Below are 27,163 nucleotides of genomic sequence, written 5' to 3'. Positions count from 1 at the left end.
AGCCTAAAGCGGGTGGGCGTAAGGGCACCTAATTCAAATTTGTATAAGGGGGCGTGTTTTATGTTAATGGAGCTTGACCTTACGTTTTTGTTTTTCTCTCCCGAACTGCGCATGCGCCGGGCGCCTACATTTCCCAGTCTGCATCGCGGCTAAGTACGCCGCACGGGCCTATTGATTTCGACGTGGACGTAAACGACGTAAATCCCTATTCACGGACGACTTACGCAAACTACGTAAAAATTTCGAATTTCAACGCGGGAACGGCGGCCATACTTAACATTACTATTCCATCTATTTGATGGAATAACTTTAGGCGGCCTGTCTCTTACGTAAACGGCGTAAATGTACTGCGGCTGCCGGGCGTACGTTCGTGAATCGGCGTATCTACTGATTTGCATATTCTACGCCGACCGCAATGGAAGCGCCACCTAACGGCCAGCCTCAATATTGCAACCTAAGATAGGACGGCGCAAGCCGTCGTATCTTAGATATGTTTAAGCGTATCTCTGTTTGAGAATACACTGAAACATAAGTCGACGTAGATTCTGAGTTAGGTTGGCGTATCTACTGATACGCCAACCTAACTCTACCTGAATCTACCTAATAGTGTTTTTGTGGTTCAACAGAAGGAAGCACAGATTTATGCAAAAAGGGACTACTGATGTCATATTTATTTTTTAGACTGTGACAATAATTTATGGTTTTGGTGTGGATTGTAGTTCCCCTTTTGTACACCCGCACAACGGCAAACTGAAGGCAGTGAAGCCTGTTTAGTGGCTCCTATAGGCGAGAGATGAATTGGCTCAGAACAGGGTGGGGATCGGAGTGCACAGGTAGATGAAGCTTGGCAACACTGCACCCAACGCTCAGCGTCTTGTCACTTTGTGTAGGAAGTTTGCTAGGATCAGTTTCTATGGAGGCATTTATAGTAGCAATGAATTGTTTTATGTAATCAGTGAGAGTGGAGCAAATACAAATAGAGGTAATGTGGATCACCATGGCACTAACAATAAATAATTCATACAAAGGCTTGTACGGCGTGTTGCTTAAACCCTGTCGACAAATTTCATTAGCTTTGTTTACATTTATGTAATTCAGTAGGCGAGTGCTGTTCAGTGACGGAGTGCTTGTTCCATAGACCTGTCAGCACTGTGACCAGGCGTTCTTATTGTACAAATTCCAGCACATACAAAATCCCGGCATTTTGTAGTTTACTAACATTACTGCTCTTTTTTTTATCCAGGGCTTTTAGTTTATTTTTGGCTGACCATTCACTATCTTATCCTTTTTTCTGCAGAAAATAGGAAGAATAAAAAAAAAAAAGTCTCAAGAGAATTTTACTGTACACTATGGGCCAGATTCACGTAGAATTCCGGCGGCGTAACGTATTGCATTTACGTTACACCGCCGCAAGTTTTATGGGCAAGTGCTTGATTCACAAAGCACTTGCCTGTAAACTTGCGGCGGCGTAGTGTAAATCCGTCCGGCGCAAGCCCGCCTAATTCAAATGGGGCGTGTATCATTTAAATTAGGCGCGTTGCTTTGCGCGAAATGACGTCGCACCGACGTAATTTTTTGAACGACGACGTGCGTTACGTCCTTTCCTATTCCCGGACGACTTACGCAAAAAAAAATAATTAAAATTCGACGCGGGAACGACGGCCATACTTTAACATGGCAAGTCTAAATATAAGCCATGAAATAGCAGCCGTAACTATACGCCAGGAAAAGCCGACTAGCGACGATGTAAGAGAATGCGACGACCGCGCATACCTTTGTGGATCGCCAAAAACAGCTAATTAGCATACCCAACACGGAAAACGACGCAAACTCCACCCAGCGGGCGCCAAAGTATTACACCTACGATCCGATCCTGTCGGATCGAAGCCAGAAGCCGTCGTATCTTGGTTTGAGGATTCAAACTAAAGATACGACGCGGCAAATGTGAAAGTACGCCGGAGTATCAGCAGATACTCCGGCGTACTTCTTCTGTGAATCTGGCCCTATCTGCTTTAAATTAGATATTCTTAAAAAGACTATACTTTTTCCCATTCAGAGCAAAGGATAAAAGTCACTTAGCACCCCCCACACAACATCATGTACTCAACTTTCCTGGCTCCTGTGAGTCTCTGTTCAGGAGACCTGCCACTTCAAGGATGAGGTAAGCATGGAACCTCTATAATCCAAATTATTGTGCAGCGCTGATCTAAATATTATAAATATGTATGCAAAAAGTTTCCTTGTGCTTCAATAATAAATGTCTCTTCCAACCTCTGTGTACTTGTGTGAATTCCTACGGCTAGAGTTATTGCTCTCGCTCTGACAATCGTGGCAATACCTCACATGTGTGATTTGAACACCGTTAGCATATGCAGGCGCGACTTCTGTATGCGTTTTTATTGCTGCGCGAGCGCTAGAGGACGGGGGCGCTTTAAAAAAAAATCGTATTTATTTTTATATTATTAAATTGTGTATTTTTTTTTTTATTGCTGTCACAAGGAATGTAAACATCCCTTGTGAATGTAATAGGTGATGACAGGTACTCTTTATGGAGAGATCGGGGTCTAAAAGACCCCACAATCCCTCCTTTGCACTTCAAAGTATTCAGATCGCAGAAAACAGCGATTCTGAATACTTTATATTATTTTAAATCCGGTGCCATTGGCAGCCGAGTAAACCGGAAATGACGTTGTGATGTCGCTTCCGTGTTTTGTCAGGAGAGTGGAACAAAGCCATTTACGGCTTCGTTCCAGTCTGTGGTTAGGTGCCGGAAGAAGCGCATTGTGGATCGGGTCTCCCGGTAGGACGGGAGGCTCGGTCTGAGCGGCGGAGGCAGCGGGAGGGGAGGGATGTCTCCTCCCGCTCCTCTGGGATAACAACTAAGCGTCTTTTAGCAGCATCGGTTTTTATCACCGGACAGCCGAACGCCTGCTCTAAACAATGGTACCGGCTGCGGGCATCATCCTGGTATAAGCCCCGAAAGCCGAGGATGCATATCTGCGTATGCGTATCTGCGTATTCTCTCCGCAAGCGGTTAAATGAATACTGTTTAGGCAACTCTGTAAGATTAAATAACCAAATATTGCTGTGCTGTGCCTTTAAATCTTAAACAAACATATATATGTATGCCCTATCAGCACTCTGGTTTGCAATCAGGTGTGTCACACCCCTAGTGTACAACTGTATACTTTTAACGATGCAAAACAAGTGTACATTTACACACAAACATGAATGTGAGGTGTAAAAAAGGTTTCAGAGGCTGCAGCAGACTCGGCGGATGTGATGACGTCAGCATAGGCTCCGCCCCCAACATGTCTGCTCCTAAATGACGTTCTCAAAGGGGATGGCAGATGTGCTGACATATCATGTATAATTGTGTTTGAAACGCATAAGTACTGCATGGTGCATGTATTGCATATATTTGTTTCTTTAAAGCGGAGGTTCCATTACAAAAAAAAAAAAAATGAAAAGTCAGCAGCTACTAACACTGGAGTTGCTGACTTTTAATAAGGACACTTACCTGTCCTAGCCGCCAGCGATGTCGCCCCCGCCGAGGCCGATCCTCGATCCTAGCAGCTCCAAGCGCCGCCATCCACAGTAAGGGAAACAGGCAGTGAAGCGGTACGGCTTCACTGCCCGTTTCCTACTGCGCATGCGCGAGCAGCGCGGTGCTTTGTGAATGGGACAGCTGCTTTCTGGGACACACACAGTTCCCAGAATGCAGCGCGCCCCATTCACAAGAAGACACCCAGTGTAGGAGGAGGAAGAGAATCCACCGCGGTGGATGAAGAGGCAGATTCGGCACTTCCGTATAGCAACACTACAATACAATTATTTTTTTTTTCATTTTTTATATTTTTTTATATTTTTGGTTGAATATTTTTTTTTCAGGTGGAACCTCCACTTTAAGATTTAAAGGCACAGCACAGCAATATTTGGTTATTTAAGTTTATTTACACTTTTGTATTTGGTATTTTTGAGTGTACCTGTAAGTATCAATGATTGGAGCACTAAGCACAGTTTTTATTTAATTAAGTATATTACCCTGGAGATTTCGATAAGAAAAGCAGGAAGGCCCATTAACATATTTGTTATGAAGTCCCATCCCACATAGTTAGGCCCTGCTTCTGATATGTACTGGATGCTGTCCAAAAAGAAGTGTTTTGGGCATTGTAGCAAACACATAAACACACAGCTACTCCCTATGACATGAAAATAAATGTTGGGTTGGTAAGGGTTGGTATGTTGGCACTGCATTCCCTATTCACCCATATTGCTCTTACAAGAAATGTTAAACAAAGGAATGAACGTGATTGTTTTATCATACCAGCCTGATGACTGTCTGCTTCGTGCCCTTGCATTTAAGTACTTTCGTTTTTTTGTAATAAGCCTTATAATTCTTTCTGATATCACATTTTAATTCCTTGCAGACGAATTTAATAGAAATGTAATAAAGGGGATAATATATAGCAATGATTACTTTTTAACTACATTTCAACTGGTATACTTTGGCCTGTGATGTATCTCCTGGAATTACAGACATTTGTAGGCAGTATTAAATGTAGCAAGGCCTCGGGAAAATGAGGGCTGCGCCTCCACATCACTTTCCTCCAATTGGGAAATGTATATTGGGTATAAACCAGGGAACCTTTTGCCAGCTTTTTAGACAGTTTTGGTTGAGCAACTTTGTGGTGGTGATTTAAAGGGTCTCAGCAAGACAAAGGGCCAGATCCACAAAGATCTGCCTATCTTTAGGCAGGCGTAGCGTATGACAGATACACTACGCCGCCGTAACTTACTTTTTTGGAATCCTCAAAGAATTCGCGCCGTAAGTTACGGCGGTGTAGTGTATCTTTGTTGGCGTAAGGGCGCGGAATTCAAATGGATGTGATGGGGGCGTGTTTTATGTAAATACGTCGTGACCCGACGTAAACTAAGTTTTTTTTGAACGGTGCATGCTTCGTCCGTGGGGGTATCCCAGTGCGCATGCTCGAAATTAAACCGGAACAAGCCAATGTTTACGACGGTGACGTCATTCTATGCAAATCCCTATTCGCGAACGACTTACGCAAACGACGTAAAAAATTCAAAAGGCGTCGCCTCGTAAAAAAATGCGCCGGACGGACGTACATTCGTGGATCGCCGTATCTAGCTAATTTGCATACTCGACGCGGAATTCGACGGAAACGCCACCTAGCGGCCGCCGAAAAAATGCACCTAAGATCCAACGGCGTACTAAGACTAAGACGGCGTACTAAGCCTGTCGGATCAATCCCAGATGCAGTCGTATCTTGTTTTGTGGATACAAAACAAAGATACGACGCGGGAACTTTAAAATTACACAGCGTATCAATAGATACGCTGGCGTAATTCTTTTGTGGATCTGCCCCAAAGCCTTTAGTAATTTACTGGTTTACATAATGAATAGTACAATAATGCATTTGTCATCCCACAGTAGGAATTTGGATATTAAAGCCCCTTCCATATGAGCAGAATGTCGGGAGATATTTGCCAGTTAAAAAAAAATGGCTGACATTCTGTTCGTGTATATGTCGGTCTGTCCGACAGAAGCCAGCCATTTGGTCGGCTTCTGTCGGACGTGCATGCTGGAAAACCAGCAGCCGACTGACTCCCGATCAGCGCTCTCAGCCAATGGCAGAGAGCACTGATTGGAGTCAGAACACAACAGCACAGCAGGGGAGATCACTGGACTAACATTGTATGGTTAGTACAGTGGCTCCAGCTGGAGCTGACAGTTTTTTTCATGCAACCCATCGGTCGTGTGTACTCGGCTTAAGGCACTTTTACAATTCTGTGACAAGGTTGTGCAATTAAGCAGATCTTACAAGCTTGAATATTACTTCTTTATCTAGGTACCCTTAAAGAGGTAGTAAACGCGCTTGGACACTTGTACCTACAGGTAAGCTTATAATAAAGCTTACCTGTTGGTACAAGGAATATCTTGTAAACGTGCACCATTTAGGAGATATTCGCTGATTCTGTAGCTGGTGACATCACTGGCGCATGCACTCTGAAGGGACAGCATATTCCATGCTATCCCTTCAGAGCTCTGAGACATGGCCATGACTCCCATGTGCATGTGCGAGAGTGACATCATCAAGCAGGAAGGAAGGAAGGGGGGGTGAAGATGAAAGCCCTGTCAGCAGTGACAGAGCTCCACTGGAGGGCTTCATATTAAAGGGTCACTAAAGGAAAAAAATGTTTTTAGCTAAATAGCTTCCTTTACCTTACTGCAGTCCTGGTTTCATGTCCTCATTGTTCGTTTTTGCTTTGATGTTGCTATAATTCCTCTCTGTTCTGGACACTTCCTGGTTGTCTGTTTCCTGATCACCACAGTACTGGGAGATTTCTCACTGTGGTGACTAATCAAGGAGGTGTGTCTAAAACCTCTCAGCACCAATCCAGTTTCGTTTTGCAAAACCTTAACTGCCCTCTATTGGCTGTGTGGCTCTGTACATCAGAGAACCAGGAAACAACAGCAAAAACAAAACTAAACTGTAGGTACATTATTATATGATTGGTTTTTATCTATTTTTAATCATTTTTAAAAGGAATCAGTTAACTATTATGTCTCTATACCCTGTAAACAGTCATTTCAGCTAAAACATTTTTTTCCTTTAGTGACCCTTTAAGGTAAGTCTTTCATAATGTGCTAGCATGTGATGCATACTAGCACATTATGATATTACCTTGCAGGAGGAAATGTTTTTGTTGTTGTTTGCTACCACTTTAAGGCTTCTGCAGTGGCTTTCCACACTGCTGGTGGAGAAGGGCATAAACATATCCTAATTCTGTTGGCAGGCTGGGCAACAAGGTCTTTTCCCTTGTTCAAAGTGGTGAGCAGGGGTGCTTTAGACTTCCCCTATGCTGTCCCTGCTCCTCAGGAACCATTCCCTGCACTGAACCTATCTCTCCCTATCTGCATTCTTTCCACAATGTGGGCATTCCCAAATGACCCAGCAGGGACTAAGTATTTATACCCCTTTAAATATTCCACATTTTGTGATGTTACAGTCAAAAACGTAAATTTATTTTATTGGTATTTTATGTGATAGACCAACATAAAGTGGCACATAATTGTAAAGTGGAAGGAAAATGATAAATGGTTTTCAACATTTTTTACAAATAAATATCTGAAAATTGTGGCGTGCATTTGTATTTTTGGCCTCAAAGCAAAACGCTATGTGCGGTGGAAACCTAACACTGCACATCACCCTGAACACACCACCCCCACCATTAAACATGGTGGTGGCAGCATCATGTTGTTTGTGGGCATACATTTCTTCAGCAGGGACATGGAAGCTGATCAGAGTTGATGGGAAGATGAGGGAGCCAAATACATCGCAATCTTAGAAGAAAACCTGTTATGTCTGCAAAAGACTTGAGACTGGGGTGGAGGTGGAGGTTCACCTTCCAGTAGGACAAGGACCCTAAACTGAGCTATTTGGCAAAAAAGAATGGGCAAAAATGTCACTCTCCTAGATGTGCAAAGCTGGTAGAGACATCCCCAAAAAGACTTATGATCGGAATTTCCGTTGGGATAAACTCCAAAGGATTCTTTGATGGAATTCCATTCAAGCTGTCTTGCATGCACACTGTCACACCAAATTCCGACCGTCCACAACGCGATGACGTACAACACTACGATGAGCCGAGAAAAATTCAGTTCAATGCTTCCGAGCATGCGTCGACTTGATTCTGAGCATGCATGTTTTTTTCTCCGTCGGAAGTTCCATACTGACGAGCATAATTTCCATATTTTTTCATCTGAAAAAAAGCGAACATGTCCGTCGAAATTTCCGATGGAAAAACTCTGATGGGCACACACACGGAATATCAGAATATCCGATGAAAAAATTCCGTCTGACTTTTTCCATCAGAAATTCCGATCGTGTGTACAAGGCATTACAGCTGTAATTGCAGCAAAAAAAGTGGTTCTACAAACTATTGACTCCGGGGGGGAGTACTGAATACAAATGCACGCTACACTTTTTCACATATTTATTGTAAAAAAAAAAAAATTGAAAACCATTTATGATTTTCCTTCCACTTTTTTAAGGCACTGTAGCCTTTCTGAGTCTAAGATAGCCTACCAATTCTTAGGAGGCTTCTCCAAATTAGCCACCAGGAGCAGAAAAAAATTTAAATGAAAGAAAATAAACTATGAATCTTACTAAGAAAAGGCTCAGTATTTATACCAACCTGTTGAAGTTGGCAGCGGCAGATTTATGCAAGTATTTATTACCATCTTTTCAGGGAACCCCCTGGATTTAAATGTTATTTTAGTGCCTTAACAAAGTACTCTCTGCTAGAGGTCTATGCATTACACAAGTGGCTGGGCAGGAATTTACATATCCTCTGGCAGATAGGACAGTTGACTACTGTTTGTGAGTTATTATTGGATTCATTGGGTCATATTATCCGATTGGCTGGCCTGGACTTCCACGTCACTTCCGAAGCGACGACGGCACTCTGCGCCCCACAGTGGAACGCACGCCGCATCTCATCGTCTCTACCGGTTTCCTGATCCCTGTGTGTGAAACATCTTCAGCGTGCAGCAGCCCTGGATATGGATCCCCATAGATGACGATACCATAGTGACTCCAGGCTTGCATCTCATTCATTGCCTGTGTTATTTCTCCTTTTGTGAGTAGCCATTCTATTGTCTTTTATTTATTTATTTAATCAATTATGGCTCACTGCACTTAGATTGGCGCATCTTGCTTTTTGTTTCTTTGATTCCTTCAGAAGTCTGCTTCTGCTTCAGGTGCTGCCGCCAAGTGCCCCCTACAGCCACCACCATATATTGACAACCAGGACTTTTTTGGACATTAGCCCTCATCTTTTCCAATTTTTATAGATGGACTTTATTTGATAATTTTTACACCTCTTTTGTTATATTATTCTATTGTATGCTTTATTAGATCGTGCGCCATATACCATTTTCTTTACATTGGGTCATATTATATTGCCAGTTTAGATGTAAGATGTGCCCATCTTAATTATAGATATTGAATCACTGAAAGTAACTATGGTCATTAATGAGTTTGAAGTAGTTATAATCTACTTCATAGGTACTCTTTCAATCCTGTATCCTTGCGCAGCGAAATGCTTGCATACAGGTATACAGTAAATGGATTTATCTCCTTTCTTGTGGTAGAATGTGTTGGATGCCAACAATTTTTAGCTTGATAGAAAATCCAGGTGAGCAAATATATGCCTGTGACTTTACATGGCTTGATTGTTACTAGCAATGCTCAGGTCCATTACACTATCAATGAAAAACTGTTTTCTTTCTGTACAAGTACGTTTTATCACAAAGATATATTTTTACACATCTTCTGTTAACACGTTTTTAAATTGAAACATGTTTTTCTGTTGACTACAGCTCATTCTAACGCTATCATGTATCACATTTTATGCATCTCATCGTATTACTGAATACTTCCTTTTGAGCACTGATATAGAATTATTTCTGTTGAATTCAGCTCAAGTGGGATCTTTCTCCACCAGCGACTAATACCAGTGTTATGTTTTTAATATGCACAGCTACTGGGACCTTTAGTGTGCCTTTAGACACATGACATAGCCATAGTGCAAATTTTCTTGTCTATTCTTCTTTGTATTTTATCTTTCTCACCTGTCCTTGCTTTCCACCCCCTTCTACTAAGTTTCCATTGTGTCTCCCCTAAGACCCTTGAAGTCAACTCTTATATGGCTACCTTTCATGGTTTTCAATATGGCTCTTAACTGGCTGTCTTTATGTACTGCACCCCCTAAGGAGCCGCAAATAGAAAGGGATCCCCCACCCTGCACAGCCAAGCACACCGCAGAAGAACAGTTCAGTGTTTTGTTTCTAGATTTTATTGAGGGGAATAAACTTGTATAGGGATAGGGATATTATGGGATGCCTACTTGATCAAAGCAGAAGTACTCTTCACCTGTATGTACAGTCTGTATAACTGTACACTTCTCCTCTGCCTCCAGTATAAGGACCAACTGGCACTGTTAGGCCCCATCCACGCGGTCGGTTTGGTCCGATGAGAATGAACCGAAGTTAATTTTCTTTGGACCAAACCGACCGTGTGTATAGGCTATCGGTCTGTTTTCCTTCGGTCCAAAATTTTAAAACATGCTTCAAAACCGAACCAATGGACCGCTGCCCCATCGGTCCAAACCGATGGTTAGTACAGAAAAGCATCGGTTCAAAACCCGCGCATGCTCAGAATCAAGTCGACGCATGCTTGGAAGCATTGAACTTTGTTTTATTCAGCACGTCGTGTGTTTTATGTCACCGCGTTCTGACCCAATCGGATTTTGAACTGATGGTGTGTACACACATCAGGCCGTACGGCCACTTCAGAGGTGAACCGATGAAAACGGTCCGTCGGACCATTCTCATCGGTTTTGTCCGACCGTGTATAAGGGGCCTTAGGTTGATCTAACAAAGTCTCAGTTAGACTGGTAGCAAATGCTCTTTACAGGCACTGACTGACCTCGGGACTCTTGTTTGTGTAGCATAGTTCTAGTGCCAAGCTTTCCTCCTCCTGTGGCTACTAATCCCAGCACCACCTCTTCAGGCACTGCCAGCCCACCTGGCTGCAGCTGCCCCGTTCTCCAACCCTCCATCCTCCCTGGCTAAGGCTTAACAGCTCTCCCAAATTGACTCTGCATTCATCCCAGACTGCTCTCTCCCAGTCCTCTTAGGCATGCCTCTTAGTCCTCTCCAACTGTATAACTCACCAGCTCACCTGGCTCTCTTCCTCCCTGGAGATTTGCCCGGCAGTGTTCTCCTGCTGTCCTCCAATTGCTCCCGTGCCTCCAGACAGGACACCTCTCTGTGGGTCCCTTCCACACTCAAACCCAGGCCAGAGGCTACCCCCCAGACTAGGGCGCTACCCTTAAGGGCCACTGACAGCCTAACATTCCATCTCCAGCTTCTACCCAAACTCCACTGCCCCATCTACTGTAGACTGACCCTAAGTATTTGAGGGGGCCTTGCCCCTGCCAACCCATCTCACCTCCAATCCCATTTTTCTAGAATCTTCTACCATTTTCTAGAAGTAGGGTAAGGTCTCAGAGATGCTGCCTTTGAGTCATCCAGCTCTCCCTGAGTCACTCAAACCCTGACCCAGAAAAAACAGGCTTGGCTGCCAGCCAATCCTGAAAAATGTACCTACTTTAACAAACAGCAATCCTAGCACTCTAGCAACAAAACGTACCAAAGTTTGAATTCATACCATAAATGTGCCAAAGTTTTTCGATACCTCAGAAAACATTGAGTGAACCTGGCATGTGTACAGGAGACTTCCTTATCTTCCTCAACAAAACCAACATCATTTGATGAAAAATATCCCCACATTTTTCAAGCCAATGCTTCTACAAAATTACAGGACACTTATTTATTACAAGTGCTACTGCTTATATAGTGCTGCCAATGTAAGCAGGACTTTACTTTACATATATATTGTACATTTACATATTGATTGCATTTCATAAAAATACCCCTTGCCACTGTAACAAAGAAATAGCTGACCCTGAAGGTAGATAGTCTCCTCCTTCAAGGCACTTTACAGGATAAGGAACTTACAATGCTCACGTTTTATGCTCTCTATATCAACCCCTGTCCCTTCTTGTCCCATATCTGCTTGCTGTCGGCACCCCACCAGAAGGACTTATTTTATTATCGGGTGACTCAAATGTAATCTAGAATGCAAAGATTCTGATTCAAAACCCCTTTCCTCAGACTCCTAAAGATTTAACTGTTATTTATTTATCCCACCATGAACTGGTAGCTATTTGGCATGAATTCCACACTCTTACTGCATGCAAGCAATATGCTAGCAGACTTCAGAAGGCTTTCAACAAGCTTCAAGAAGTGTTGAAGTCTGCCACCAGCTTATTTAAAGTGGCAAACAGCACTTCTATCAAGATCTGGAATGGACATTTACAAACTGGAACTGAATGGTACTTTAAAAGCTTCAGCAGAGCTTGCTGAAAGCTCTGCAAATGCTTTGTCAAAGCTTGCTATTCACACTGCTCTTATACAAGAGAAAGCCTGCGTGAAACAGGCCTAATTCTTAGGACTAGACATAATATCCACATGAACAACCCTCTCTTCATACTTAAGGAATTAAAAAATCTTCTTCCCACTTTATGTTAAGTCTCTCACGTTCCTCCTTCATCTGCTGTAACTGACTTCCTGCAACAACTCCCCTTTCCCCTATTATCAATTTTGCCAAAAAACCTTTTGGAAGCAGACATTTCAGTTCCTAAAATATTTTGGAAGTCAGGAAAACACAGTGATTATGCTGGGAGAACACAGTAATTATTTTTATATATGTATGTAAAATCTGACAGGCTGATTGTATCCAAGTTGATCGATCTATCAACTTGGGTACATTCAGCCTGTCCATACAAGGTTCGAATCTCAACCAGTTCCTGCTAAACTGGCTGAGATTCAAACTGTCTATGGCTGGCTTAAGAACTCCAAGGTTGTGATATAGTGAGTAATTTGAAACAAGTGTCCACCAGGATAACTGTTAATCTGTAGTTTATCGTTATTTCGTTTATTCAGTTTTTTACTGCTTTGAAGGTCAGGGAGGAGGTTTTTCAGGTTCTAGCTACAGTAAATCTCTCTGAATAGGAAACATTGGGGGATACAAAGCCACAGTATCTAGCATGAGGAGCACTACATATATATATATATTGTACAGGACACCAGGGGTGGGTCCTGGACGGGTGCTATACAGCACCACTTTTTGAACTATGGTCCATTTAAATAGAGGTAGAAGGTTCAGGGGGTCACCCAAAAGTGGGTGAAAAGTTCCAGGCAGGCGCTAATTCAGAGAGGACTGGCTCGCAGTCTTCTCTATCTTAATAAAGTAGTTTGGGGCCTGGAATTTTGGAGGCTCCAAAGCAGTGGCGGCTGGTGCTCTATTTTTTTGGGGGGGCGCAAACAAAACCCCAGTCAACCCCCCCCCCCCCGCCACTCGCAGACAATGGGACCTGCAGACAGACAGAGAGACAGATAGATAGATAGACAGACAGATAATAAAACAAATAGATAGATAGATAGATAGCTAGATAGATAATTAGATAGATAAATAGATAATTAGGCAGATAGCTATAGATAGATAGATAGATAGATAGATAGATAGATAGATAGATAGATAGATAGATAGATAGATAGATAGATAATTAGGCAGATAGCTATAGATAGATAGATAGATAGATAGAGGGAGGGGGAGGGAGCGAGAGATAGAGCTATATATAATTAGATAGATAATTAGATAGACAGACAGATAGATAGATAGAGAGACATAGCTAGATAGAGCTATAGATAAATAGATAATTAAACAGATAGATAGATGGAGGGAGGGGGAGAGAGATAGAGCTATAGATAATTAGATAGATAGATAATTAGACATACAGATAGATAATTAGACAGACATATAGATATAGATAATTAGATAGATAGATAGATAGATAGATAGATAGATAGATAGATAGATAGATAATCAGACAGACAGATATAGATAGATAATTAGATAGAGAGCGATAGATAGATAGATAGATAGATAGATAGATAGATAGATAGATAGATAGATAGATAGATAGATAGATAGATAGATAGATAGATAGATAGATAGATAGACAGACAATTAAACAGATAGAGAGAGACAGAGAAAGAGAGAGAGAGAGAGGGAGAGCGATAGATAGATAGATAGATAGATAGATAGATAGATAGATAGATAGATAGATAGATAGAGCTGTAGATAGATAAAGAGATAGAGCTGTAGATAGATAATTAAACAGACAGATATATAGATATAGATAGATAATTAGATGGATATAGATAGATAGATAGATAGATAGATAGATAGATAGATAGATAGATAGATAGATAGATAGATAATCAGACAGACAGCTAGCTATAGATAATTAGATAGACAGACAAATAGATAGATAGATAGATAGATAGATAGATAGATAGAGACATAGAGATATAGAGCGATAGATAGATAGATAGATAGATAGATAGATAGATAGATAGATAGATAGATAGATAGATAGATAGATAGATAGAGACATAGAGCGATAGATAGATAGATAGATAGATAGATAGATAGATAGATAGATAGATAGATAGATAATTAAACAGACAGACAGATAGATATAGATAGATAATTAGATAGATAAATAGATAATTAGGCAGATAGCGATAGATAGATAGATAGATAGATAGATAGATAGATAGATAGATAGATAGATAGATAGATAGATAGATAGATAATTAAACAGACAGACAGATAGATATAGATAGATAATTAGATAGATAAATAGATAATTAGGCAGATAGCGATAGATAGATAGATAGATAGATAGATAGATAGATAGATAGATAGATAGATAGATAGATAGATAATTAAACAGACAGACAGATAGATATAGATAGATAATTAGATAGATAAATAGATAATTAGGCAGATAGCGATAGATAGATAGATAGATAGATAGATAGATAGATAGATAGATAGATAGATAGATAGAGACATAGAGAGAGAGAGAGGTAGATCTATAGAGAGAGAGAGATAGATAGATAGATAGATAGATAGAGAGAGAGAGAGGGATAGATAGAGAGAGAGAGAGAGAGAGAGAGAGAGAGGACAGGCAGGACAGTCAGATAGATTAGATAGGCAGACAGAGATAAGAGATTTGTAAAGCACAGCTGCAGGACGCAGGCACTCTAAGCCCTCACACACAGACAGGAGATGTGAAGCACGGCACCCTCCCCCCTCCCTCCTGTCCTCTCTCAGTCCGATCACAGTACAGGCTGAGCATACAGCATAAGGTGCTGGACATGATGGGGTGGACAGGGACACTGGACAGGACAGACAATGAGACAAATAAAGTGTTTTTAATAAAGTTACTTACCTTCGAGTCCTCCTGGAGTCAAAAGCGAAAGTAACACTGCCCTGGGGAAAGCACCGCCCATTTCCTTCTGCAGTGAGGAAGCAGCAGGACCCAATTAGAGAGGAGAGTGGAGACACTGGAGAGTGATTGGCTCATGGCGCACAGCACATAGCCACAGAGCTTAAAAAAAAACTGCAAATGAAGCGTCTTGCCTGCTGCATTGGCATGACGCTTCAATGATGCTATAGCAGTGCTCTGAGTCTTTGACCGGTGCTCACCCTGAACATGCACCGTCTTAAAGGACCTTTTTTTTTTCTTAAAGGGCCCAAAAAAAAAATTTATTTTTTCATTTTTTTTTTTTTTTTTTTTTTACTGGCTTTGGGGAGAGGGGGGGCGGCGCCCATGCGCCCCCTATGGACGGGCCGCCACTGCTCCAAAGTGTTATTTGGGTGGGATGGAGCCTCCACTCCTAAACTCTGGAAGCCAGCGCACAAGGGGTTAAAATCTCACAGACAACCACCCATTAAAGCAGGAAGTGATGCTGGAGGGAGTGAGTGAGTTGGGAGAGTGCACCTGTGAGGACAAGATGGAAGTCTGCTAGCTGCTCAGAAAGGACTTTTGAGTAGTTTGGAAGTGAAGCTGTGTCTGCAGGGAAGGTCTGGAGGACTTCTTACTAAAAACGTATGTGCCTTTCTTTTGGTTGTTTTTCTGAAGAAAGACTTTTTTCCTAATATATGCTGGAAACAAGCAGGACTTTTGTTGTGACGTTTTGGATGCTGAAGAAAAGCTTTATTTTGTTTTGTTTGGTCACCAATAAAGACCCTTTGCTTTACTGACACGGTTTTACGCACTTGTCTCGCGGAGCTTAAAGACCCCCAAAGTTTACAATTGGTGTCGAATGCGGGCAAAGTGCATTTGCAGGCGCAAAAAAACGTTTAAAACTGACATTTAAAGAGACAGTATACTTATGGCATGTCTTGGGTGAAGTCAGCCCAGGCGTTACAAACAGCAGACAAAGGCATGGAGGAGGTCGTTAAGGCTTTGGCACAAGCCACTGTGACCCAGCAGCAAGCCACTGTGGCCCAGCAGCAAGCGTCAGCAGAGTCAAACCGTCGCCATGAGGAAGCGATGGCTCAGCAGCAGCAGGCCCTGGCACAGGCTATAGCTGGGCAGCAGGAAAATACACGGCTGCTATCCGCCCAGTTTACGGCCCAGCAGGAGTCCACTCAAGCACAGGTGGCTGCCTTGCAGGAGGCCGTACAGCAGCTGGCTCAGGGACAAGCGCAAGCGGTCGTTGCCGTTAGCAACCCAGTGTCTGTTAGAGCCAGCCATTTTTTGCAGAAACTAACACCCAGCGATGACGTGGAAGCCTTTCTTACCACCTTTGAAATGATAGCAGAGAGAGAAGCGTGGCCCCGGGACCAATGGGCCGGCATTATATCGCCTTTTCTCACTTGTGACCCGCAAATGGCCTATTTTGACCTCCCAGCTGAGCACATCAAAGACTATGAACGTCTAAAAGCTGAAATCCTGGCCCGCCTGGGAGTGACCACAGCTGTCCGGGCTCAGAGGGTGCATCGCTGGCGGTACAAATCGAACCAACCACCCAGGTCCCAGATGCATGAACTAATTCAGTTAGTTAAAAAATGGCTGCAGCCAGAAAAGTTGTCAGGTCCACAAATGGTGGAACGAGTGGTGATGGACCGGTACCTACGGTCCCTACAAGATGACCTACAGCGCTGGGTAAGCCATGGAAACCCTACTAATGCTGACCAGCTGATCGAGCTGGTTGAACGGTATACCGTGGTGGAGGACCTGCTTGGGCCTGCCAAGCGTCGAGAACCCACGCCAAGGACACCCAGACCAGCCACCAACCTGAGGAGAGAAGCCTTGCCAGATGTTGGCGTCCGCAGGTTTACACCATCTGTCCTAGAACCACGGAGGTCGGTTCCTGTACCAAAGATGGGAGACATACAATGTTGGCGATGTCGGTCCTGGGGGCATACCCGGGCACAATGCCCACTGCAGGAGGAGCCTATGAAGTGCAGAACTGGTCGGAGAAGCTCCTTCTATGTGCGAAGTGTGTGTACCACTCATCTTGACCTGGCTGCAGGATGGTTTGAGTGTGAAGTGTGGGTGAACCACCTTCCGGCCAGGGCCCTACTGGACTCCGGTAGCATGGTAACATTAGTACATGCCAGGGTACTTGGGAGGCTTAGACCAGTGACTAAACTCTTCGGGTGGTATGCATTCATGGGGATACCAAGGAGTACCCCTTGGTTCCGGTGACTGTCTCTTATGGCCATGCCTCAGTTACACAGGAGGTCGGGGTGGTAAACAGTTTAATTCATGACATCATAGTGGGGCGGGACTGTCCACTATTTCTGGAACTATGGAACGAGGTGCAAATGGCACCACCAGGGGAACTGGGGGCACTGGGCCTGGAAGGGACAGGGTCCGAGGGGTCCGGAGCTGAAATACACCCCTCTAATATAGAAATACCTACCATTGATAATGAAGTCGCAGGGAATGCTAATGTGGAGGATAATGCCCCTGACCCAGGTCTTAAACCCGGGTTGATCTCTGAGGTGGGGGAGGTCTTCCCATTACAAGTCATGCTGGGGGAGGATGACGAGGAGCTCTCCCCGGTTGAGGAGGATGAAGGGGAAACATCCTCAAGGCCAGTACATCCAGATCTAGACGTGTCCAGAGGTGCATTTGGTACCGCCCAATTACAGGACCCTGCCTTGGTCAATGCTCGAGAGCAGGTTTCTGTTGTTGATGGGGTTCCACAAATGCCAGATGCAGACCAGAGGTTCCCTCACTTTGCGTTGAAGGGGGACTTACTGTATCGAGTGGCTGAGAGCCGAGGGGAAACTATAGAGCAGTTGCTGGTTCCCCAACCGTATAGGCGGATACTCCTCGATCTAGCCCACAACTATGCACTGCGAGGACACCTGGGGGCGGAGAAAACAGAGGCCAGGATAAACGACCGGTTTTACTGGCCAGGGTTGAAGGCCGAGGTTAAAAGATACTGTGCGTCTTGTCCCATTTGCCAGTTAACCGCCCCAGTGCCACACTATAGAAACCCTCTGGTGCCCTTGCCGATTATCGAAGTCCCGTTTGAACGGATCGCTATGGATCTGGTGGGACCCCTGGTAAAGTCGGCACGGGGCCACCAATACATATTGGTCATCCTAGATTATGCAACTAGGTATCCAGAAGCTGTCCCTTTGAGGAAAGCCTCCTCTAAGGCCATCGCCAGGGAGTTGTTTCAAATGTTCTCACGAACTGGGTTCCCCAAAGAGATCCTGACAGACCAGGGTACCCCTTTTATGTCAAAGGTAATGGCGGACTTGTGCAAATTGTTTCAAATTAAGCAGTTGCGGACGTCTGTCTACCACCCACAGACCGATGGCCTAGTCGAAAGATTCAATAAAACCCTAAAATCCATGTTGAGAAGAGTAGTCCAGAAAGATGGGAAGGATTGGGATATGTTACTCCCTGCCCTGTTATTTGCTATCCGGGAGGTCCCGCAAGCATCCACAGGTTTTTCGCCATTTGAATTAGTGTATGGACGAAGGCCCCGGGGGTTACTCGATCTGGTAAAAGAGACATGGGAAAGTGAGTCCTCACCACACAAAACGGTGGTAGAGCATATCTCTCAAATGCGAGAGAGGGTGGCTAAGGTGATGCCACTGGTGAAGGAGCACATGCAGAAGGCCCAGGATGCCCAATGAAGAGTGTATAACAGGTCGGCTAAAATTAGACAGTTCCAAGTAGGAGACCGGGTGGCTGTTCTAATACCCACGGTAGAGAGCAAATTCTTGGCCAAATGGCAGGGCCCATTTGAGGTAGTAGAGAAAGTCGGTGAGGTGGACTACAAGGTACACCAGCCAGGGAAAAGAAAACCATACCAGATCTATCACATCAATTTGTTGAAACCCTGGAGAGACAGAGAACAAGTGTCAGTGGTAGTAGGGGTACAGTCAGGGGACCATGCAGGGATCGACTTGGTGCAGGTTGCTTCTACCCTGACTAGACCTCAAACCCAGCAAACAAAAGAGTTTCTACAAAAAAATAGAGATATGTTTTCAGAGTTGCCCGGTCGCACCAACGTCATCGAGCATGACATTGTGACCGAGCCCAATGTAAAAGTCAGGTTAAAGCCTTACCGTATCCCAGAAGCTCATAGGGTGGCAGTGTCCGAAGAGGTTAAAAGAATGTTCGAGCTTGGAGTCATTGAAGAGTCGCAGAGCGAATGGTCAAGTCCAATTGTGTTGGTACCCAAGCCCAACGGCACCCTCCGCTTCTGCAACGACTTCAGAAAGCTTAATGAAGTCTCCAAGTTCGACGCATATCCCATGCCACGAGTAGATGAGCTAATTGAAAGGTTGGGGCCTGCCAGGTACATTACCACGCTAGACCTCACAAAAGGGTACTGGCAGATTCCCCTGACTAAGGAAGCCAGGGAGAAGACAGCCTTCTCTACCCCAGAAGGCCACTTCCAATATAAGAGGATGCCATTTGGTCTACACTCAGCCCCGGCCACGTTCCAAAGGGCCATGGACAAAACTCTGCGTCCACACCAACGGTACGCTTCTGTCTACCTAGATGACATAGTCATCTTCAGCACTGATTGGGAGTCCCACCTTCCCCGGGTTCAGGCAGTCGTAGACTCCTTAAGAAGAGCAGGGTTCACCATCAACCCCGAGAAGTGTGCCATTGGGATGGAGGAAGTAAAATACCTAGGGTATATTGTGGGTAGAGGGCTGGTGAAGCCCCAAATGAGTAAGGTGGAGGTCATACAGGACTGGCCCCGTCCCCTAACCAAGAAGCAGGTCAGAGCGTTTTTGGGCATAGTTGGCTATTATAGGAGGTTTGTCCCCAACTTTGCCACTGTTGCTGCACCACTGACCGACCTGACCAGAGGCAGAAAGTCAGTGATGATAAAGTGGAACACCGAGGCCGAGACGGCTTTTCAAAAGCTTAAGACAGCTTTGTGCCAAGATCCGGTGCTTGTAGCTCCAGATTTTACAAAAGATTATGTAGTACAGACAGATGCTTCAAGCTAAAGGGTTGGGAGTGGTCCTGTCTCAGGAAATCAATGGGGAGGAGCACCCTGTGGTCTTTCTTAGTAGGAAGCTGACGGCAGCTGAAAGAAACTATGCGGTGGTGGAGCGGGAGTGTCTGGCCATCAAGTGGGCTCTAGACTCCCTGTGATATTTCCTTCTGGGCAGAAAGTTCCGCTTGGTGTCAGACCATGCTCCGCTTACCTGGATGAGACAGAATAAACACACCAATGCCAGGGTAACAAGGTGGTTCCTTTCTCTCCAGGAGTTCAATTTCATGGTAGAGCACAGACCCGGGAGACAGCATCAGAATGCCGATGCCCTCTCCCGAGTCCATTGTATGGTGTCTACTGTTGCCTCCAACACCTCCGCGTTGAGGCAGAGGGGGGGGATATGTACAGGACACCGGGGGTGGGTCCTGGACGGGTGCTATACGGCACCACTGTTTGGACTATGGCCCATTTAAATAGAGGTAGAAGGTTCAGGGGGTCACCCAAATGTGGGTGAAAAGTTCCAGGCAGGCGCTAATTCAGAGAGGAGTGGCTCGCAGTCTTCTCTATCTTAATAAAGTAGTTTGGGGCCTGGAATTTTGGAGGCTCCAAAGTGTTATTTGGGTGGGATGGAGCCTCCACTCCTAAACCCTGGAAGCCAGCGCACAAGGGGTTAAAATCTCACAGACAACCACCCATTAAAGCAGGAAGTGATGCTGGAGGGAGTGAGAGAGTTGGGAAAGTGCACCTGTGAGGACAAGATGGAAGTCTGCTAGCTGCTCAGAAAGGACTTTTGAGTAGTTTGGAAGTGAAGCTGTGTCTGCAGGGAAGGTCTGGAGGACTTCTTACTAAAAACGTATGTGCCTTTCTTTTGGTTGTTTTTCTGAAGAAAGACTTTTTTCCTAATTTATGCTGGAAACAAGCAGGACTTTTGTTGTGACGTTTTGGATGCTGAAGAAAAGCTTTATTTTGTTTTGTTTGGTCACCAATAAAGACCCTTTGCTTTACTGACATGGTTTTACGCACTTGTCTCGTGGAGCTTAAAGACCCCCAAAGTTTACAATATATATATATATATATATATATATATATATATATATATATATATATATATATATATATATATATATAAAAACATAGATAGATAGATAGATAGATAGATAGATAGATAGATAGATAGATTAGGAGCAGGTATCCATGACATGAATTGAGGACCAAAGCCTAGGTGTTGCAGTACTATGGTAAGGTATGACCATAGTTTAGGGACAAAGCCTACCTGGTAATTTTTTCACTAGGAGAGATAGTTGTAGTAGCTGAGTCTAATTTGACATCTATGTTAAAGGGGTTGTAAAGGCAGAAGGTTTTTATCTTAATGCATTCTATGCAATAAGATAAAAAGCCTTCTGTGTGCAGCAGACCCCCTCAGCCCCTTTAACACTTACCTGAGGTCCCTCTCTGTCCAGTGATGACCTTGAGTGTCTCAACCATCCACAATTCTCCTTCCTTATTGGCTGAGACACAGCAGTGGCGCCATTGGCTCCCGAAGGTGTCACTCAAAGACAGATAGCCAATCAGGGGAGAGGGGGCGGGCTGATTTGTGGCTACGTGTCTGAATGGACACAGGGAGCTGCGACTCAGCTCAGCTGCCCCCATAGCAAGCTGGTCGTGGTGGGGGCACTGAACAGGAGGGAGGGGCCAGTTGCACAGAAAAGGGACCCGAGAAGAGGAGGATCTGGGGTGCTCTGTGCAAATCCAATACAACAGACCAGGCAAGTATAACGTGTTTATTATTTTTATACTGTAGGGAAAAAACGAGGCTTTAAGCTAAGATATGGGCCTAAAGTTGGAGTTGTATAGGTCTTTTTTGGGCTTAGGGACCATAACTATATTTGCCGATAGCATTATGGATATTGTTAAAAAGTTGTGCTAAGTGTGGGGCAATTACATCAGTCATTTTCTTATAGAAGAGAGCAGAGAAGTCATCTGGACCATCTTCTCAATCCCTTTTTCTAATTTTGCAGCTATTTTATAATCCATGTCCATACCTCCCAACCCGCACGGATTCTGCAGGACTTTCCTGCACAGACTGCATCTTCCCGCAGTCCCGCAAACAGGTTAATTTTCCCGCACAGGAATCTGTGCAAAAAGGGGGAGCACGGCAGGAGGAGGAAAGGGTCAGCTGAAGGTCCGCGGCAACCCCCCGCTCAACAACTTTGTTGGGAGGTATGCATGTCTTTCAATGCATCGCCACTACTGAATAAGTAATGAACGATTACCCCTAAATTAACCTGCTGGGTTTGACTATCATAACAATAGTTTCCAGTGAAGATTTTGCACCATTGTATCCCTTGACTTTTTTTGTTGTTTGTACTGTTACGGCATATATGTCATGACTGCATAACAACTATTATTGGATTTACCGTATTTATCGGCATATAACACACCCATGCGTATAACATGCACCTTCATTTTAAGAGGGAAGTTTCAGGGAATAACAACGTACATTTTAAATAAAGAACTTTTAAGCAAAATAAGGGTTAGTGTCCATCAATGCAGCCTGATCAATGCCCATCTGCAGCTTTAAAATCGCCCATCAATTCAGCTTGATCAATGCCCATCTGCAGCTTTACAATTGCCCATCAATGCAGCTTGATCAATGCCCATCTGTAGCCTCAAAATTGCCCATCAATGCAGCTTGATCAATGCCCATCTGTAGCCTCACAATTGCCCATCAATGCAGCTTGATTAATGCCCACCTGCAGCCTCCCCATTGCCATGATAGCAGCCGGATCAATGCCCATCTCAGGGAGGGGGGCAGGATGAGTGCCATCAGATTACATACAGCGAGAATTTCCTGTTTACCCAGTGGCCTCTTTAATACAAAATCTCGCCTCCTGGACCGGCTTCTATGATAGAACACTGGTCCAATGCTGGCCCAGGAGATGGGACTTCCTATTACAAAGGCCCCTGAGTAAACAGGAGATTTTCGCTGTATGTAATCTGACGACGTATAACACGCACACGCTATTTGCTATTATGTCAGTTACCTCTGAGTTGGAGGTCTTCTTAAGTATCTCGGCCTCTCAAGCCTTAGCAAATGAGCCCCTCCACATTGCTAGTAAGGGAAGAGTCCATAAAGTTCTGTGTTTAGATGTGGGATGTCTTGAAATAACTGAGATTTTGTTGGAATTGGTGAAAACCTTTTTGCTGTACACCTGCGTGTATCCACCGCAGATGGGCGGCCTGGTACTGCGTCATACCAATCAATGGAGACAGGTGGTACAGGCGATGTTAAGCAATGTTGACAAAAATTGGTATTGGTTACGGCAAAGTTGGTTACTTTTGTGGAAAGTGGACTCAGTTCTCTGCGAGAGTGTTTCCAGTGTCAGTTGTGTACGGAAGGCACTCAGGGGAACTGCTAGAGTAATCAGAAATTACAGACATGGTGGAAATCTCTCCGTATGTTGATGTGATAAGGTGATTTCCTGCTGGTGTGGTCCGAGGTGCGGCTGAGAAATGGTTGGTATATGGCTCGTGTACTGTCTCTACCGTTAGACCTCATTGGAAGGAAGGGCCTGAAACAGACGCTGCAGAAGTGGGAATTCTGTCCATCACTCGCAAAGAGGTGCAGTTTGAGGTACCCAGAGACACTCTGACAGGAAATAACATGGTGGGTAACTGTAACGGGGAAATGTGTAAACCCATGTTGAATTTTGTCTCGCGATGCGCTGGGTTGCTTTCTACTTATGTGGTGCATATGTGGACAGCTCAGAGGTATTGGTTGATGTACCAATGGAAATGGTTAAAAAGATTGGTGTGCAAAAATGTGGCAAAAAATGTGCGTTGGTAGGACAGTGGCTATTGGAGTGTTTGACAACAGGGGCCGATGTGAAACTGTGGGAAGGTCCCATGGGGAATAACTGCTTGCCTGTGGGTGGTCCCTCCGCAGACACTGTCCTAGCAGGCCAGGGGACAAAATGTCCTGATGACATTGACAATATTGAGTTGAGTAATCCATTGTGTGTGTGTGTATATATATATATATATATATATATATATATACATACATACATACATACACATACATACACAGTTGTGCTCATAAGTTTACATACCCTGGCAGAATTTACAGTTTCTTCGCCATTTTTTTGAGAATATGAAATAACACAAAAACTTTTTTCACTCATGGTTAGTTTGGCTGAAGCCATTTATTATGAATCAACTGTGTTTACTCCTTTTAAATCATAATGACAACAGAAACTACCCAAATGACCCTGCTTAAAAGTTTACATACCCCTTAATACCGTGTATTACCCCCTTTAACATCAATGACAGCTTGAAGTCTTTTGTGGTATTTGTGGATGAGGCTCTTTATCTTCTCAGATGGTAAAGATGTCCATTACTCTTGGCAAAAAGCCTCCAGTTCCTGTAAATTCTTGGGCTGTCTTGCATGAACTGCACGTTTGAGATCTCCCCAGAGTGGCTCAATGATATTGAGGTCAGGAGACTGAGAGGGCCTCTCCAGAACCTTCACTTTATTCTGCTGTAGCCAATGACAGGTCGACTTGGCCTTGTGTTTTGGATAATTGTCATGTTGGAATGTCCAAGTACGTCCCATGCGCAGCTTCCTGGCTGATGAATGCAAATGTTCTTCCGGTATTTTTTTTGGTAACATACTGCCATCAGTTTTGACCAAATTTCATGTGCCTTTGTAGCTCACACATCCCCAAAACATTAGCGATCCACCTCCGTGTTTCACAGTAGGAAAGGTGTACCTTTCATCATAGACCTTGTTGACTCCTCTCCAAATGTTGCGTTTATGGTTGTGGCCAAAAAGCTCAATTTTGTTCCCATCACACCAAAATGACTTTGTGCCAGAAGGTTTGGGGCTTGTCTCTGTGCTGTTTCGCGTATTGTAATCAGGATACGTTCTGGCATTTGCCTAGTAATGGCTTTCTTATGGCGACTCGACCATGCAGCCCATCTTTCTTCAAGTGCCTCCTTATTGTACATCTTGAAACAGCCACACCACATGTTTTCAGAGAGTCCTGTATTTCACCTGAAGTTATTTGTGGGTTTTTCTTTGCATTCCGAACAATTTTCCTGGCAATTGTGGCTGAAATTTTAGTTGGTCTACCTGACCGTGGTTTGGTTTCAACAGAACCCCTAATTTTCCACTTTTTGTTTAGAGTTTGAACACTGCTGATTGGCATTCTCAATTCCTTGGATATCTTTTTATATCCCTTTACTGTTTTATACAGTTCAACTACCTTTTCCCACAGATTCTTTGACAATTATTTTGCTTTCCCCATGGCTCAGAATCCAGAAACGTCAGTGCAGCACTGGATGAAAGATGCAAGGGTCTGTCAGGAGTCCAGAAACTCATTGACCTTTTATACACACACACTAGTTACAAGCAAACAGATCACAGATGAGGATGGTTACCTTTAATAGCCATTCAAACCCACTTGTGTCAACTTGTGTGCATGTTATTAGACCAAAACCCACCAGGGTATGTAAACTTTTGATCATGGTCATTTGGGTAGTTTCTGTTGTGATTATGATTGATTGATAATAAATGGCTTCAGCCAGACACTAACCATGAGCGAAAGAAATGTTTTTGTGTTATCATTCATATTCTCTGAAAAATGGCCAGGAAAATCATAAATTCTGCCGGGGTATGTAAACTTATCAGGTCAACTGTATATATATATATATATATATATATATATATATATATATATATATATACACACACACACACACATACACATATACACACATACACAGTGTATACAATTATATACGTATAGAAAAAACAGAATTATAGTATGCAATACAGTACCTGCTCTTGACTTGGATAGATTATGAAACCTCATTCAGTCGGAGAAAGGAGCGTTGTGCTTCCAGCAGAAGTGTGTGCCCTGCTCTGCTCTCTGCTGTGCTCTGCCTCATTCATGTACTCATGTACAACATAGCTCTGCCTTATTCAGCTGAATAATGAAAACATATTTGATGGAAAAAGTCACTGTTTGTTCTCTAATGAGCCGTCTGTAGCAACCATAAATAAATGCATGCCACACCTTGGTAGTCTTTACCAATAAAGCCTAGGGTTTATCTTGTTGGTGCTCAGTGTTAGAGCTACATAGAGACACAGGCACCTTTGTATCAATATTAACAATGCTCTCCAGAGTAAACTTTAAAACACACACAGTAGTAGACTGAAAAGACTGGTCAGGCAGAATGATTTGGAGACAGGTCAATGACAAAGTGGTGAAGTTTTGGTGATGGAGAACCATGACACATACAGTTTAGCTCGTTGGAATGCATGCGTTAAAACTCAACAAATGGGTCCAATCACTAAATTCTCATATAGGCTTTAAACATGTAAATGTCATTTAAACGTACTTTTATTAAAATAATCCCTTGTGATCCCGCCATAAAGATTTATGTTCAGGTTCTTCCTGTTATTGGGTGACAACACTTTATCCCTGTCTCCCAATTGTACTCCTGCGTTGTCACCCTGTCATATGGACTGCCAATGGAGACTACAAGTGGCTGTTTCAACACACATTTCACGGGCATGGTCCGGTCAGGACACCCACCCTAAAAAAAATGCAGTGCGGTCCTGACAGGAACTGGCTGCAAAGGGGTTGCAGGAGATCAGAATTACTGAGAGTCGTGTTAATGCATTGTGGTCATGCGTTGTAAAATGCACATTAGGGCACAAACCTCAGAGTGTTGCTATTAATTTGGACACACTAGTATACTATTAGCACTGGTTCACACAACCAATTCAAAGTCACATGGCAAGTCACACCCCATTTGTGGCAATGGAACCGTTCAAATAGCTGTGACTCAAGTCGCAGCGACTTTGAAAAAGGTTCATGCACTACTTATCCACCTTACCAACCACTCAATGTCTGCCAACTCTCTCCTCCAATCCCTACACTGGCTCCCGATCCCCCAGCGAATTAAATTCAAAATACTAACCACAACTTACAAAGCCATCCACAACTCTGCCCCGAGCTACATCACCAATCTTGTCTTCAAACATATCCCAAACCATCCTCTCCGCTCTTCTCAAGACCTCCTACTGTCAAGCTCTCTCGTCTCCTCCTCCCATGCTTGTCTCCAGGATTTCTCCAGAGCCTCTCCCATCCT

General features: G+C 43.8%; 1 protein-coding gene across 1 annotated transcript in view; it reads right to left on the bottom strand.

The window, feature by feature from the left end:
• The window catches only part of LOC120940997 (lipoxygenase homology domain-containing protein 1-like), a 470,937-nt gene extending 444,882 nt beyond the window's left edge, over window positions 1–26,055 (bottom strand). The window contains exon 1 of the mRNA XM_040354208.1: window positions 25,845–26,055. The gene's annotated coding sequence lies outside the window, so the exon portion shown is untranslated. The remainder of the gene's footprint in view (window positions 1–25,844) is intronic.
• Window positions 26,056–27,163: the final 1,108 nt, after the last annotated feature.

This window comes from Rana temporaria, chromosome 5 (assembly GCF_905171775.1).
Source record: "Rana temporaria chromosome 5, aRanTem1.1, whole genome shotgun sequence".
Lineage (NCBI taxonomy): Eukaryota > Metazoa > Chordata > Amphibia > Anura > Ranidae > Rana > Rana temporaria.
Note: the sequence above shows the minus strand (reverse complement) of the source record. Positions and strands in the feature narration are given on the sequence as shown.